This window comes from Giraffa tippelskirchi, chromosome X (assembly GCF_054371585.1).
Source record: "Giraffa tippelskirchi isolate mGirTip1 chromosome X, T2T-mGirTip1v1.2.pri, whole genome shotgun sequence".
In the NCBI taxonomy this organism is placed as follows: Eukaryota; Metazoa; Chordata; class Mammalia; order Artiodactyla; family Giraffidae; genus Giraffa; species Giraffa tippelskirchi.
The window spans coordinates 127,960,453-127,973,567 of NC_137289.1; the positions used below are offsets into that span (position 1 = coordinate 127,960,453).

General features: G+C 37.8%; 1 protein-coding gene and 1 non-coding gene across 3 annotated transcripts in view; both read right to left on the reverse strand.

Annotated features, from left to right (window-relative positions):
• Positions 1 to 13,115, reverse strand: part of IL1RAPL1 (interleukin 1 receptor accessory protein like 1) — a 1,447,392-nt gene that overhangs the window by 150,270 nt on the left and 1,284,007 nt on the right. The window lies entirely within an intron of this gene.
• On the reverse strand, positions 8,361 to 8,433 carry TRNAC-ACA (transfer RNA cysteine (anticodon ACA)). Its single transcript has one exon. It is a non-coding gene; the product is annotated as a tRNA-Cys (tRNA).

Consider the following 13,115-nt stretch of genomic DNA (forward strand, 5'->3'; position numbering starts at 1 on the left):
TGGAATCTAATATCCCTGGAGGCTGAGATAAAAGATTTTTAAGTAGATAATGTTGGAAAGGGAGGGGAGAGGTGACTGTTTTATCACTGCTTCTGACAAAGTATATACTTTCTTTCTTCCTTAGAACTAAAGGCTCTCCACTTTCATGACTTAAAAGTATGCTCCTTTAGGTCAGTGTAATACTTTTACTACAAAACTAAATTTCCCTCTAAAAAGAGTAAAATATTTGGGTCATACCTAAACTAGAACTATTTGAGGCTTAGTCTTAACAAACTCCAAATTCCTTTGCACACTGTTGAAGATGCCTCATAATCTGATTCATGTCTATTTTCCTACTGTCATTTGTCATCACATTCATATTAAATTGTAAGACATCTTCCAAACAACCTGTCATTTTGTACAGCCCCAAAATTTTGCACATCCTTTTGCTTCTTCCTGGGATTTCATTCTTTTTTTTTTTTTTGTCTTCTGGCCAGTTTCTATTCATCCTTTGAGACCCTTCTCTTCCAGAAAATGTAAGTGTTTCCTTCTCTAAGCTGAGTTCCACAGGAGATTAATTGCCTAGAATTGGAGGGCAAGAACCACACCTTATTCACTTTTTTGTTTTCAGCAGTTTGTTGTTTCTTTCCATAGTGTACTCATTGCATCTGGTTTGCTCACATGACATCTTAGCAGAAGCATGTACAAACACAATTGAACAACAGCATTTTGCAAGCCAATAAATATTTATGTTCCACATACTACCCATGGAAATTACAATAGTGAATAAGAGCAACAGGGTCCTCAGTCTCCAGAGATACTGTCTCTAATTTTTCTCATGAATTCTAATTTAGAAGCATTATATCTTATTCCATTCTTCCCTGGCTCTCAGGCCCACTTCCAAACCCCATCTCCTAAAGCCTGATTCATATTGTCCTTACTTTGAGAACGCAAATGGCTAAAGGCCATTTCTAGCATTGTAGCCTGAAATTCTTCTGAACATGATTTAGTCTCTCTGCTACTTGAGAAGTAGAGATATGGACATAAGGAGCTCCCAGCTTCTGCTCTTTAGAATCTATTGATTGGGTCAACCCCATTCAACTATTTATTCAAAGAGTCTGAGAGTTGGTTATTGGTGAATCAATACTTCTTGAAGGATGGGAAAATAAGAAAATATATTTAAAGAAGAAATATTATTTGAAATGTTAGTATAATTAGGATGTTGTTTAGTCACTAAGTTATGTCCAACTCCTTGAGCCCCAGTGGACTGTAGCCTACCAGGCTCCTCTGTTCACGGGATTTCCCAGGCAAGAATACTGGAGTGGGTTGCCATTTCCTCCTCCAGGGGATCTTTCTTACTCAGGGATTAAACCCACATCTCTTGAGTCTCCTGCATTGGCAGGTGGATCCTTTACCACTGAGTCAACTGGGAAGCCCATAATTAGGATAAAGTGTTGAATTATATGGAAATTTGCATATGATCACTCAATAGAGCTATGATGGGCTTCATAATGACTCAGTGAAACTTTTATCAGTGTCACTTATTCTCATCATTATTGTTTAAATGTGTCAACTATTCTATTTCAGTTTAAGGCAGGGTAGATGATTATTTCTTTTTCTAATTCTGGCTAATGTGTAAGAAGTTATGAATGATATGCAAAGGTACAGGGATATTTTAGCCCTCAAATTTATTCATTGGTTTAACAAACCCTAAGTTCAGAATAATTGAATTGAAATGTCAACTTCAAAATCAAATGTCAGAGGACTTTTTCAGTAAGCCTTCCTATACTGGATTATTTTCCACATATGAATCTCAAAAGATAGCTAATTTAGCCTAAAAAGACTCTTATATTGTAATGGGAGTTGAAGTTAAATGATTGAACCTTTGTAAATTATATTAAGAAAATGCAGTTTTTGAAAGTCCATTTTGCCACTGCTATGCACAATGTTTGGAAACTATAGCAAAGTACACTATTCTCAGAATAAGGATTAGACACTGTCAATAAAAATTCTTCCAGATTAGATAGGTCCAGATACAATCTTTGGTACTTTCTAGATCATGTTTTTCTATATAGTATTTTACTCAATTCTGACTACAACACTGTGAAGTAGGACAAATACTATTAATTCCATTTCAGAAATACAGTTCAGACAAATGAATAAAACCAAAAATGGATAGACTTGGAATTTGAAGTCACATGCCTTTAACACACCATCCATTCTTAAGCTGTTTGATAGTCACTGCCTTATGGATATGAGGTCTCCTTTAGACAAAAATAAAATGCTACAAAGAGCTCATCCTCAATACAAATAATTACAAATTTTATTCATGTAACATCTTTAGCACCTACTGTGGTCAAGAAGGTGTGGGGTGGCAAAGAGTCGGACACGAATGAGTGAGTCAGCACAGCAGAGTGGTCAAGCAGTAGATTATTGAAGATGAGTGAACATGAACCTTCTCCCCAGGGCCTTAGAGTCTAATAGAATAAAATATTTTTAATCATATGGATAGTATTCTCTAGGTAGATAAGATATTTCAAATTGAAATCTTCCATATCATGGGACATAAAAGGGAAGGACTCACGATAGTGCTATGGAGGGTAAATTGATAAAGGCCGAGAGAAATGAGAAAATATAAGCCTATTCTTTAAATCCTTCTTTTTATCTTTTACAAGTTTGACATATGTAGTATTTTTAATTAAAGAAAAAGAAAAGAAACCCAATGGATATTTCTCTGTGTAGAGAACAGCTTATGCTTGGAACTTGGGGATCAATGATCATATCGTTTAAAGTATTTTCTTAAATAAAAATAAACTTAGCTCTTTCAGACATAGTACCTTTAAAAGATACTATGAAGTATCTTTAAAAATCCCATACCCATGGCAAAACTTAAAGCCTGTGCAAGGTGGAAGAACTAAATTCAAACAAAATAGAATGTGTTGAAGCTGCTAAGATGGACTTAAAATGCTGTGTTAGATGGAAAAGTAATCAAGAATGTTTTAGATGCTCCTAAAAAGTCAACAGATAATGATATATGTAATATAGGCTTTATTAGGAGAAAGCTACTTCCATCCTATTTCAAAAATTAATTTGCCATAAAATCATCTGTGTTATAGCTCCAAAGAGCCTATATAGTGCATTCTGGATAGAATTTTATAACATATATGACTATAAAGTAATTTAATTGTAGTGATTCTGAAAAATGTCCATCAAGGATATCTATCTATCTATATATATATACATATAGATAGATACATATCCTGGAATGAAAAAGCCTTAATCTTACAGATAAAATGGGCATCTCACAACAAACTCCTTATTTCCATTTCACATACATGTCCAATCCTGATTCTCAGTCACATAATCAGATCCAAACTTTCCAATCACCAGTAGCAGCTCTCTCACATACACATTCTGTCAGCAAATCCTGTTTGTTCCATTATCAAAATATATTCAGAAACTATCAACACCTGCCACTTTCACCTTAGCTTTGGGCACCATTATCTCCTTCCTAATTTGTTGCCTCTTCATGGGACTTCAGCTTCTAATCCTATCCCACCCAATTATCTATTTTCTAAACGTTAGTCAGAGTGGCCTATTAAAACATGAATCAATTCAGATCTCCCCTATTCTCAAAACTTCCAGTGTTTTCCCATATCTCTCTGCCTATGATCTACCCCTGGTCACCTCTGACTCACCTCTGCACTCACTCTTTTTGTCTCTCATGGACTTTCCTCCAGTTACAATGTCTTCTTCTGGCCTCTGGGCCTTTGCACATCTTGTTGCCTTTGTCTGGAATCATTTATCCCAGAGATAAACAAATGGTAGCTAAGATCAGGGCTAGGTTCAGGTTATGTAAGGTCTGGGGCTCATACAATTTAGGGTATTTTTTTTTTAAAGGAAGAATATGGCATTTCATATACAAAATTCAATAGAGGGCCTCAGAAGAGGTACATATGAGTGAGGGGACTGAACTTTTAGCTTCGTTATCCTCATAGTGAATCTATCTCACATATAATACTATACACTATGCACTATTTGAACTACTTTAATATACTATGTTATTATAGTGGTATATATAAAATAGAAAACTAATTAGAATCTACTATGTAGCAAAGGGAACTCTACTCAGTGTTCTGTGGTGACCTAAATGGGAAGGAAATCCAAAAAAGGGGATATATGTATACATACAGCTGATTCATTTTGCAGAACAGTAGAAACTAATACAACATTGTAAAGCAACTGTACTTCAATAAATTAAAAAAAAATTTTTTTCATAACGATACTATGAGGAGAGTTACTATTATCCCCCATTTTACAGACTGGGGATTTGAACTCTGCCTGGCTTGACTTCAGGTTCTGACCATAACGTGCATCAAGTCTGCATTTCCTGCTCTCTTACTGCTTGCAAATCCTTAGTCAAATATTACCTCTTCAGAGAGAACTTCGATGGTCACTTTACTCTCACCTACTGTTCCCTCTCTAGCCTCACACTCTCTCTCACTTTTGTTAATAGCAAATATCATCCCCTGATATGTTACATGCTTATTTATTATTGTCTATCTTCTCCCACTGGAATATAAGCACCACTTTTGTCTGTTATGAAGAGACATATTTCCCAATGTCTAGAATAGTGCCTGGTACATAGTAGGTTCTCAGTAAAATCTTGTGGAATAAATTCTTCCTCCATATTCAATATCTGAAGTACAGCTCAATGACTATGCATATAAAGAAAAATTAATTATGCACTGCATACTATATTTACTAGGAGTATGCAGTACATGTTAAATCTGTGCTTCTCCAAGTGTGGCCCATGGACAGGCAGCATCAGTACCTTCTGGGAGCTTGTTAGAAGGACAAAGGTGCTCATGGTCTCCACACTGAAGGGAAGAGGGTCTCCAGTTACCTGTCTTAGTAATGCTGATACTCCCCAGAGACACTTCTTTATCAGATTGAATACTTTGGATATATTTTATGACAACAAAATGACAGCTGAAATTGCAGCTGAAAAAGTTCATCCTAAAGCAAACTGTTTAAAAGGAGACCTAAAGATGGAATGTCATTGTCTTTAGTGGATGGGGAAGCATTCCATTATTTTTTTCATAATGTGTTTTTATTTATCCTTTTATTGTATATATCTTTAAAAGGCAACTGTGATTGGCTCTTTTTCTATCTTTTGTCTTCCTCCAGTACCCAACTTGCTCCTGTTAAGAGGAACACAGCTGATAATGTGGTCCCACCTCAAAGGAAAGATGAATTCTAAACCAGGACAGAAAATCACAAGTGATTCAAATATCCTTTCCAGGTCATGCACTTAACCCTCTCATTTAATTTTCCTTCACTGAGACACTTCCTTTTTCAAGACTGCAAACATAACCTGCACCTGCAATTACCTGAACAGAAATTAGTCTTGTACTTTCTTCCTTAGGAACAAAGAAGTGTTCAAGTGTTTAGCTGACTAAATGCCAACCTTTGTAGACATAGTTTTGAATTGGATTGGAACCCAAATGTAATTAAATGCATAAAAGGAACTACCCTTGGAAGTGATCTGTCTTTGGAAACATCTCAGCACCTAGTATAAATCAGATCATCTAACTTACTATAAAACATCTGGGGATTGACAGTGTAAAACTGTAGCTCTCAAGGTGGGGTGAGGCTAATAATAATCGGACTCTATAAGGGCACATCATTTTTCTCACTCAGTAGAGAAGATTTCCTGGCTATCTACGCTGCTTGACTTTACTCATTAATTGAATTAAATAACTGATGTGCTTAGTCACCCAGTTGTCTCCAACTCTTGCAATCTCACGGACTGTAGCCCAACGAGGGTCCTCTGTCCATGGGATTCTCCAGGCAAGAATATTGGAGTGGGTTGCAATTTTCTTCTCCAGGGGAGCTTCCCAACTCAGGGATTGAACTGGGGTCTCCTTCATTAGCAAGCAGGTTCTCTACCACTGAGACCCAACACCAGGGAAGCCCTAAGCAATTGATAGTAGCTACTGAAAATCAGGACCATGACACCCAACAAAAGAAAAGAGACAGAGGGCTTAAGTTTTAGCCACATACAGAAAACTTAAGTTACCCCTGCCTCAGAATTACCTAGTGGGGCTGATCAAAATGTAGCATCCCCAGACTTCCCTGGTGGCTTAGTGGTAAAGAATCCACTTGCCAATGCAGGAGACACAGGTTCTATCCTTGATCTGGGAAGATCCCACATGCCAGGGAGCAACTAAGCCACCACAACTATTGAGCCTGAGCTCTAGAGCCAGGGAGCCACAACTACTGAAGCCTGTGATCTCCATAGATGGTGCTCCGCAACAAGAGAAGGCACCACAATGAGATGCCTGCACACCGCAACTAGAGAGTAGCCACTACTCGTGGCAACTAGAGAAAAGCCCACACAGCAATGAAGATCCAACATGGTAAAAAAAAAAAAAAAAAAAGAGCTGCATTTAAAAAAAAATGCAGAGTCTCAGGTTTCCCACACTATGGAATCTGAATCTCCAGGGAGGGTAGGACCAGGAATACATATTTTTCAGAATTGCTTCTGGTGATATGTATGTATTTTAAGGTTTGAGAACTGATGAAAGTCATAAAGATACTGGTTATCTGCAGAAGTGAGGAAAAGAAGGAAGGCTGAGTACATACACACGTACACACACACACTCACACACCCTTCGACAACAAATTTTACCAATATCAAAATTTTGAGTTGGACTAGGTGGGGCTAGTGTTAAAGAACCCCCACCTGCTAATACAGGAGACTTAAGAGACCTGGGTTCGATCCCTGAGTTGGGAAGATCCCCTGGAGAAGGGCATGGCGACCCACTCCAATATTCTTGCCTGAAGAATCCTATGGACAGAGGAACCTGGCAGGCTATGGGCCGTAGAGTCGCAAAGAGTCGGACACGACTGGAGTGACTTAGCATGCATGCACGCAGCTATCGCCATGGGAGAAATATTGACTGTACTTTAGAGCAGCTGTTCTTCAGAAGGAAAAAAAAATCAAATAAGAGAACTTAAATGACAGTGAATGAAATCAAATTCCTTAAGTTTTAAATTTCAAATGATACATTAAGGCATTTGCATGGAGAAACAATGCTTCCATGAATATGGAGTCACGACACCTCAACATCCATCATTGTTTTATATTAAGTTCTATGTTGGAAATATGTTTTCCAGGAGGCTGGAATGTATTTTTAAGACTTGGACCTTTTAAAAACTTATGATTTTATAGACAGTCTTATTTGCCTCTCCAACTTCAATTTTCGCCCTTCAAGACATTGGTTTTGGTTATGAAGTGAAAACAATATATACAACTTCAGTTTCCTCAAAGAGAATACTCCAGCTTTTTTAAAAAGAACTTGTGATAAACATTTTAAGTACTTTGTGATAACTACCATCACTCTGAATATTATTTACCAAAGTACACTAATACAAGCTGGAATCAAGATTGCTGGGAAAAATATCAACAATCTCAGATACACAGATGACACCACCCTTATGGCAGAAAGCGAAAAAGAACTAAAGAGCCTCTTGGTGAAAGTGAAAGAGGAGAGTGAAAAACTTGGCTTAAAATTCAACATTCAGAAAACTAAGATCATGGCATCTGGTCCCATCACTTCATGGCAAATAGATAGGGAAGCAATGGAAACAGTGAGAGACTTTATTTTTTGGGGCTTCAAAATTACTGCAGATGGTGACCGCAGCCATGAAATTAAAAGATGCTTGCTCCTTGGAAGAAAAACTATGACCAACCTAGATAGCATATTAAAAAGCAGAGACATTACTTTGCCAACAAAGATCCATCTAGTCAAAGCTATGGTTTTTCCAGTAGTCATGTATGCATGTGAGAGTTGGACTATAAAGAAAGCTGAGTGCTGCAGAATTGATGCTTTTGAACTGTGGTGTTGGAGAAGACTCTTGCGAGTCCCTTGGACTACAAGGAGATCAAACCTAAAGGAAATCAGTCCTGAATATTCATTGGAAGGACTGATGCTGAAGCTGAAACTCCAATACTTTGGCCACCTGATGCGAAGAACTGACTCATTTGAAAAGACCCTGATGCTGGGAAAGATTGAAGGCAGGAGGAGAAGGGGATGACAGAGGATGAGATGGTTGGATGGCATCACTGACTCGAAGGACATGAGTTTGAGCAAGCTTAAGGAGTTGGTGATGGACAGGGAGGCCTGGTGTGCTGCAGTCCATGGGGTCACAAAGAGTCAGACACGACTGAGAGACTGAACCGAAGTGAAGTGAAGTCACTCAGTAGTGTCCGACTCTTTGCGACCCCATGAACTGTAGCCTATCAGGCTTCTCTGTTCATGGGATTTTTCAGGCAAGAATACTGGAGTGGGTCGCCATTTCCTTCTCCAGGAGATCTTCCTGACCCAGGGATTGAACCTGGGTCTCCTGCATTGTAGGCAGACGCTTTACCATCTGAGCCACCAGGGAAGGAGACTGAACTGAACTGAAACTGAACACTAATAGCATCAGAATTTATTCAGGTGCCTACACAGAATTTATTCTCTGCCTACACAGAATGGTCTATACTTCTTGATAGCTTACAGCCACCTCCTGATTAGTTTATTCTAATCTCATATATTATAGTAATCGATGTAATATGGTTCATTACATTGTATTTAGAAGTTTAAATAGATGCTTGGTGAGGGTCTAAGATAGTCTCCAACGGAGACTCTCAAAAAGTTCAGATTTATAACTGTGTTCCAGTGTTTTGCACATTTTAGAATGCCTGATATCCTAAAGAAGTGAGTAAATGAAGTAGCTTTACACAGTATGTTTCTATTTTAGAGCAACACAGGTTGCCTCACACTTGAAACTTCTTGAAATCTCTTCGAAACAGTCTGAAGCACTTTGGAGAAACAAAATCAGTCTCAAATATAGGAACACTGTTTGGCCACTCAGACTATTATTACTTTCCACCTGAACAATGACATTCATCTCATAGTGGATTTCCCCATTTTCATCTCCTGTTGCGACAACTCATCCTGTACACTGCAGCTAGATTCATCTTCATGAACGGTGGTTCAATCTTACCACGCTTATGCTCAAAAGCCTCCAGTGACTCCCAAATAAAGTTCAGCCTTCTCAGCTTGCATCTGAAAACATCAACAACCTTTCCAAGTTTGTTCCTTTTATCATGGGACTTTGTCCAGCCAAACTTGTCTGCACTTCTTTTTTCAAAAATGCTCACTTAAGCATTTCCCTGTTGGTCCAGTGGCTAAGGCTCTATACTCCCAATGCAGGGAGCCTGGATTCCACCCCTGGTCAGGGAACCAGATCCCACATGCTGCACTAAGGTCCAGTGCAGTCAAATAAATAAATATTAAAAATGCATACTTAATTTTTTTCTGAAGCTGTGCCTTTGACCACATTATCTCCTATTACCATATCCACATAACAAATTCCTACCCATCTTTTAAAAGTCAAGTCATAATATCTCCCCTTCGTGCAAACTTCCCATTCCTTCCACCAGAAGTTCTGAGCTCTGTAAGTATCAGAACTATCCTCCTCCTGTAGTACAACATTGTCATTATCCGCATGTGTAATTCCCCAGAGTCAAGGACCTTGTCTTCATTCTTTCAACAAATATTTACAGAACACCAATAGCTTTTAAAACAATGTTTTAGACACTATGGAAGCTGCCAAGTTGAATAAAATCTAATCTTTGTCTTCCTACTGTCCAGTACAATGTCAGGCACATTGTCAGTACTGAAAAAATATATGTGGAATAAATAATGAGTAGCCCATCTCATTTTCAATAATGTAAGTTCTGATTTATCACAGAATAAGTTAAATGAACAGGAAATTCTATTCAAGAAGATTTTTACCAAATTAACCTTCAGAATATCTAAATGATACTAAGCAGACATAAAAAGAAAAAAATACATTTTAAACATGAAGACAAAAGAAGTTTGAAAAATTTCAAGTCTTTTATATAAATTACAGATATACACATTTCTCTACTGTCAATAATTTCTTGATCTTCTTTGATTTACACATGATAAACCTCCACTGTTAATTAATTCTATTAGTTCTTTAACATTACAATATTTACATGCTTGCTACATGAAATAATTGTCTGCAAATACTGACCACATGTGTTTTAATCTGAATTTATTTAGAGGCAGTAATAATTAAATGCATTTTGTTGGCAGTCATGTTCACATGATTTCAAACAAACTGATAAGGAAGACATGAGAGTAAGTATCCAGATTGTTATTCTAAATGATGCTAAATATAAGAATAATAAATATAAGAAAACTGAAATCTTAGACTTCATTTTTTGGCTTCTATATGAATGACTGTAAGCTAGGATTTGGAAGATAACTAAGGCAAATTTCCCCTCATTCTGATACTTATATGTTACACATACACACATTGCTGGAAGCTTGGATGGCGTATTCAACAAGGATACAAGATAATTCAGATCAGTGTCAACTTGCTTTCACAAGAAAATGAAGTCCCGTTGAGAGCCAGCCTATCTTTCAGTCTAATTCAATAGAAAGCTAGAGTGCTAACAATAAAACGTCTAAGGTATAGGATTATGTCCGTTCTAGTTCAGAAAAATAAGTGTCTTTATATAACAAAACTTCCCCTTTTGAAAAGAAAGCCATTATTGCTGCAGAAAATAGTTTCACATATTAAAAAGTTAAATTAATTTTCTATATAGCTCTAGTCCTAGCCATTTGAATAGAAAGAGCTTGAAACTAGACTCTTAAATGCCATGCTAATGACGTGGGTTGTGTCATGATCAAAATTTGTCATAAATAAATGGTGTTTTGTAAGTAATCTGGGGAAAATAAACTAATGTTCTAAGTAAGGATGTGACTTTGAAATTCATTCTCTATGGTACCTGACTCAGAGAGAAATAATTGATTACTAACGGGGCACTATCAGGTTGGTTACATTACTATTTGCCTGCATGAATAAGAGGTAAGGATTTTTTCAATTTCTGGAAGGTCACCTATTCATCATTTTAACTGCTAAGTGCTTAGATCTGCAGATACTACTGGATTTCTTTAGTCTTCTCCCCAAACTTCTGTATGTTATATCATCCTCCTACAAAAGAGAAAAGCTTTATGGTTTTCTCATTAATGTTGTCACAATTAAGTGAAAATATGGAGCTCTATAGTTTCAACCTTATATGTTAAAGAGATTGTTCATCAACTATACTTCAATAAAACTTTATAAAAAAATAAAAAAATAAAGGAAGGGATTGTCCAGTGCAGTCTAAGAATTCAAGAATTCCAACAGAGAAAACCATTCTCAGCTGACTGAGAATGCAACTGGGGTACCAATCAGAGACTACATAAAAATTGATGAAAAGCATGAGTTTTAGAGTCCTACTTAGGTTCAAGACCTGACTCATATTTACTTGTATTTAAGTTCTTGAAAAATAAACTCTGTAATTTACACACTCTTTGTAAGTAAAATGAGAAGAAAAACAGTACCGAGATTTTAAATAGTGCCTATAGAATGCTTACTACAGAAACTGGAATATGGCAAATTTGAGATAAATAATAGCTTTTGTTATTGATATTAGGGAAGCTCAGATGGCTCAGTGATAAAGAATCCGCCTGCCAAAGCAGGAGGCACAGGAAACACGGGTTTGATCCCTGAGTTGGGAAGATCCCCTGGATGAGGAAATGGCAACCCACTCCAGTTTTCTTTCCTGGAGAATCCCATGGACAGAGGAACCTGGCAGACTACAGTCAATGGGGTCGCAAAGAGTTGGACTCGACTGAGACTGCACACACACACACACACACACACACACACACATTTCCAAATAAGAAGGTTTAGACAGCAAAGGCATTTACAAGAATGCTAGTTTTTCCCTCCCTACCCCCCGCACCCCCACCGTTTACTACTCTACTTTTCAATCTTTCTTTACCTTCCCCAGAAGATGACTTCAGCTTTACTTTGGGTATGACCAATGGGAAGCGCCAGCAGAAGAGTGGGACAGAATGGGGTCAAGACATTTATTTTCCCAGCTCTCTGCTGAGCATTCTTTGTTTGGTTGTGTCCCTTTATCAAAGGTCACAGGTAAAGTTGGGCAGATCCCCACTCCCCCTTGCAGCTATATCATGTTCTCTCTCCCCACAACCGCATTGAGTTTGCCACCTAACTCTAACTGAATACACCTCAAAACATGAGAGTCTACATGTATACTGTTGGTATGGTACAAAAAGCCTAATGTATCCAAGACAAGCCCAAGTGTTAACTAGGAAAAATGAAGATGTGTATTCAATCTGAAGTAAAGGCATAAACGGGGACTCCAGGTGGCTTGAAATATAAGACGTGGTTTTCAGGCAGTTTACAGGAAAACAGCATCTGTGGCAGTGCCACATCTCATGTGGTTCCTTATGTTTCCCACAGAGGCTAGTCTCTCTGCTTAAAGGACCTAGTGCAACAGAACAAAATAGCATAGTCACTCCATTTCTAAAGTTCACTCTGTTTTTATAGGTTTCAACAGCAAGGTTTTAAAGCAATACTAATATAAGCTCTGTGGACTTCTCAGAATTGGCCCAAAGCTATCTGGAGGGTTTTAAACTTCAACTCAGGAAACACACATGTATGTCTACAACGTACACAGTGACTACGAGAGTATCCAGTGCTATATGATACATGAGAAAAAGTAAACAGGGGAAAAAAAGAAGGGAAAAAGACTTCTTTTTGGGGGGGACTTCGCGGGTGGACCAGTGGCTAAGACTCCATGCTCCCAATGCAGGGGTTCAATCCCTGGTCAGGGAACTAGATGCCACATGCTACAACTAAGAGTTTGCAGGTCTCAACTAAGATCCTGCACATCCAAATAAGTAAATCAATATTTTTTAAGAGATCTGTATTGTGTAGTCATCTGATAGCAGTATCAACTTTATACATCTATGAAAACAACTTTATACAGCTATGAAAACAGTAAGTGTGAGTTGGAACTTCCAATTAGGAAATTCCAAAGAATCCTAAGATACCCACTGTATACCACTAATCAGATATCTTAAGAGGACTAGAGAGACAATAGGAGGTGCAGTTTAGAACTCAGGACTCTTCCTGTTTCCCAGGAGAGGGATCCTTCTGCCCAGTTCTTGGCCATGTAAATCATCCCCACGGGG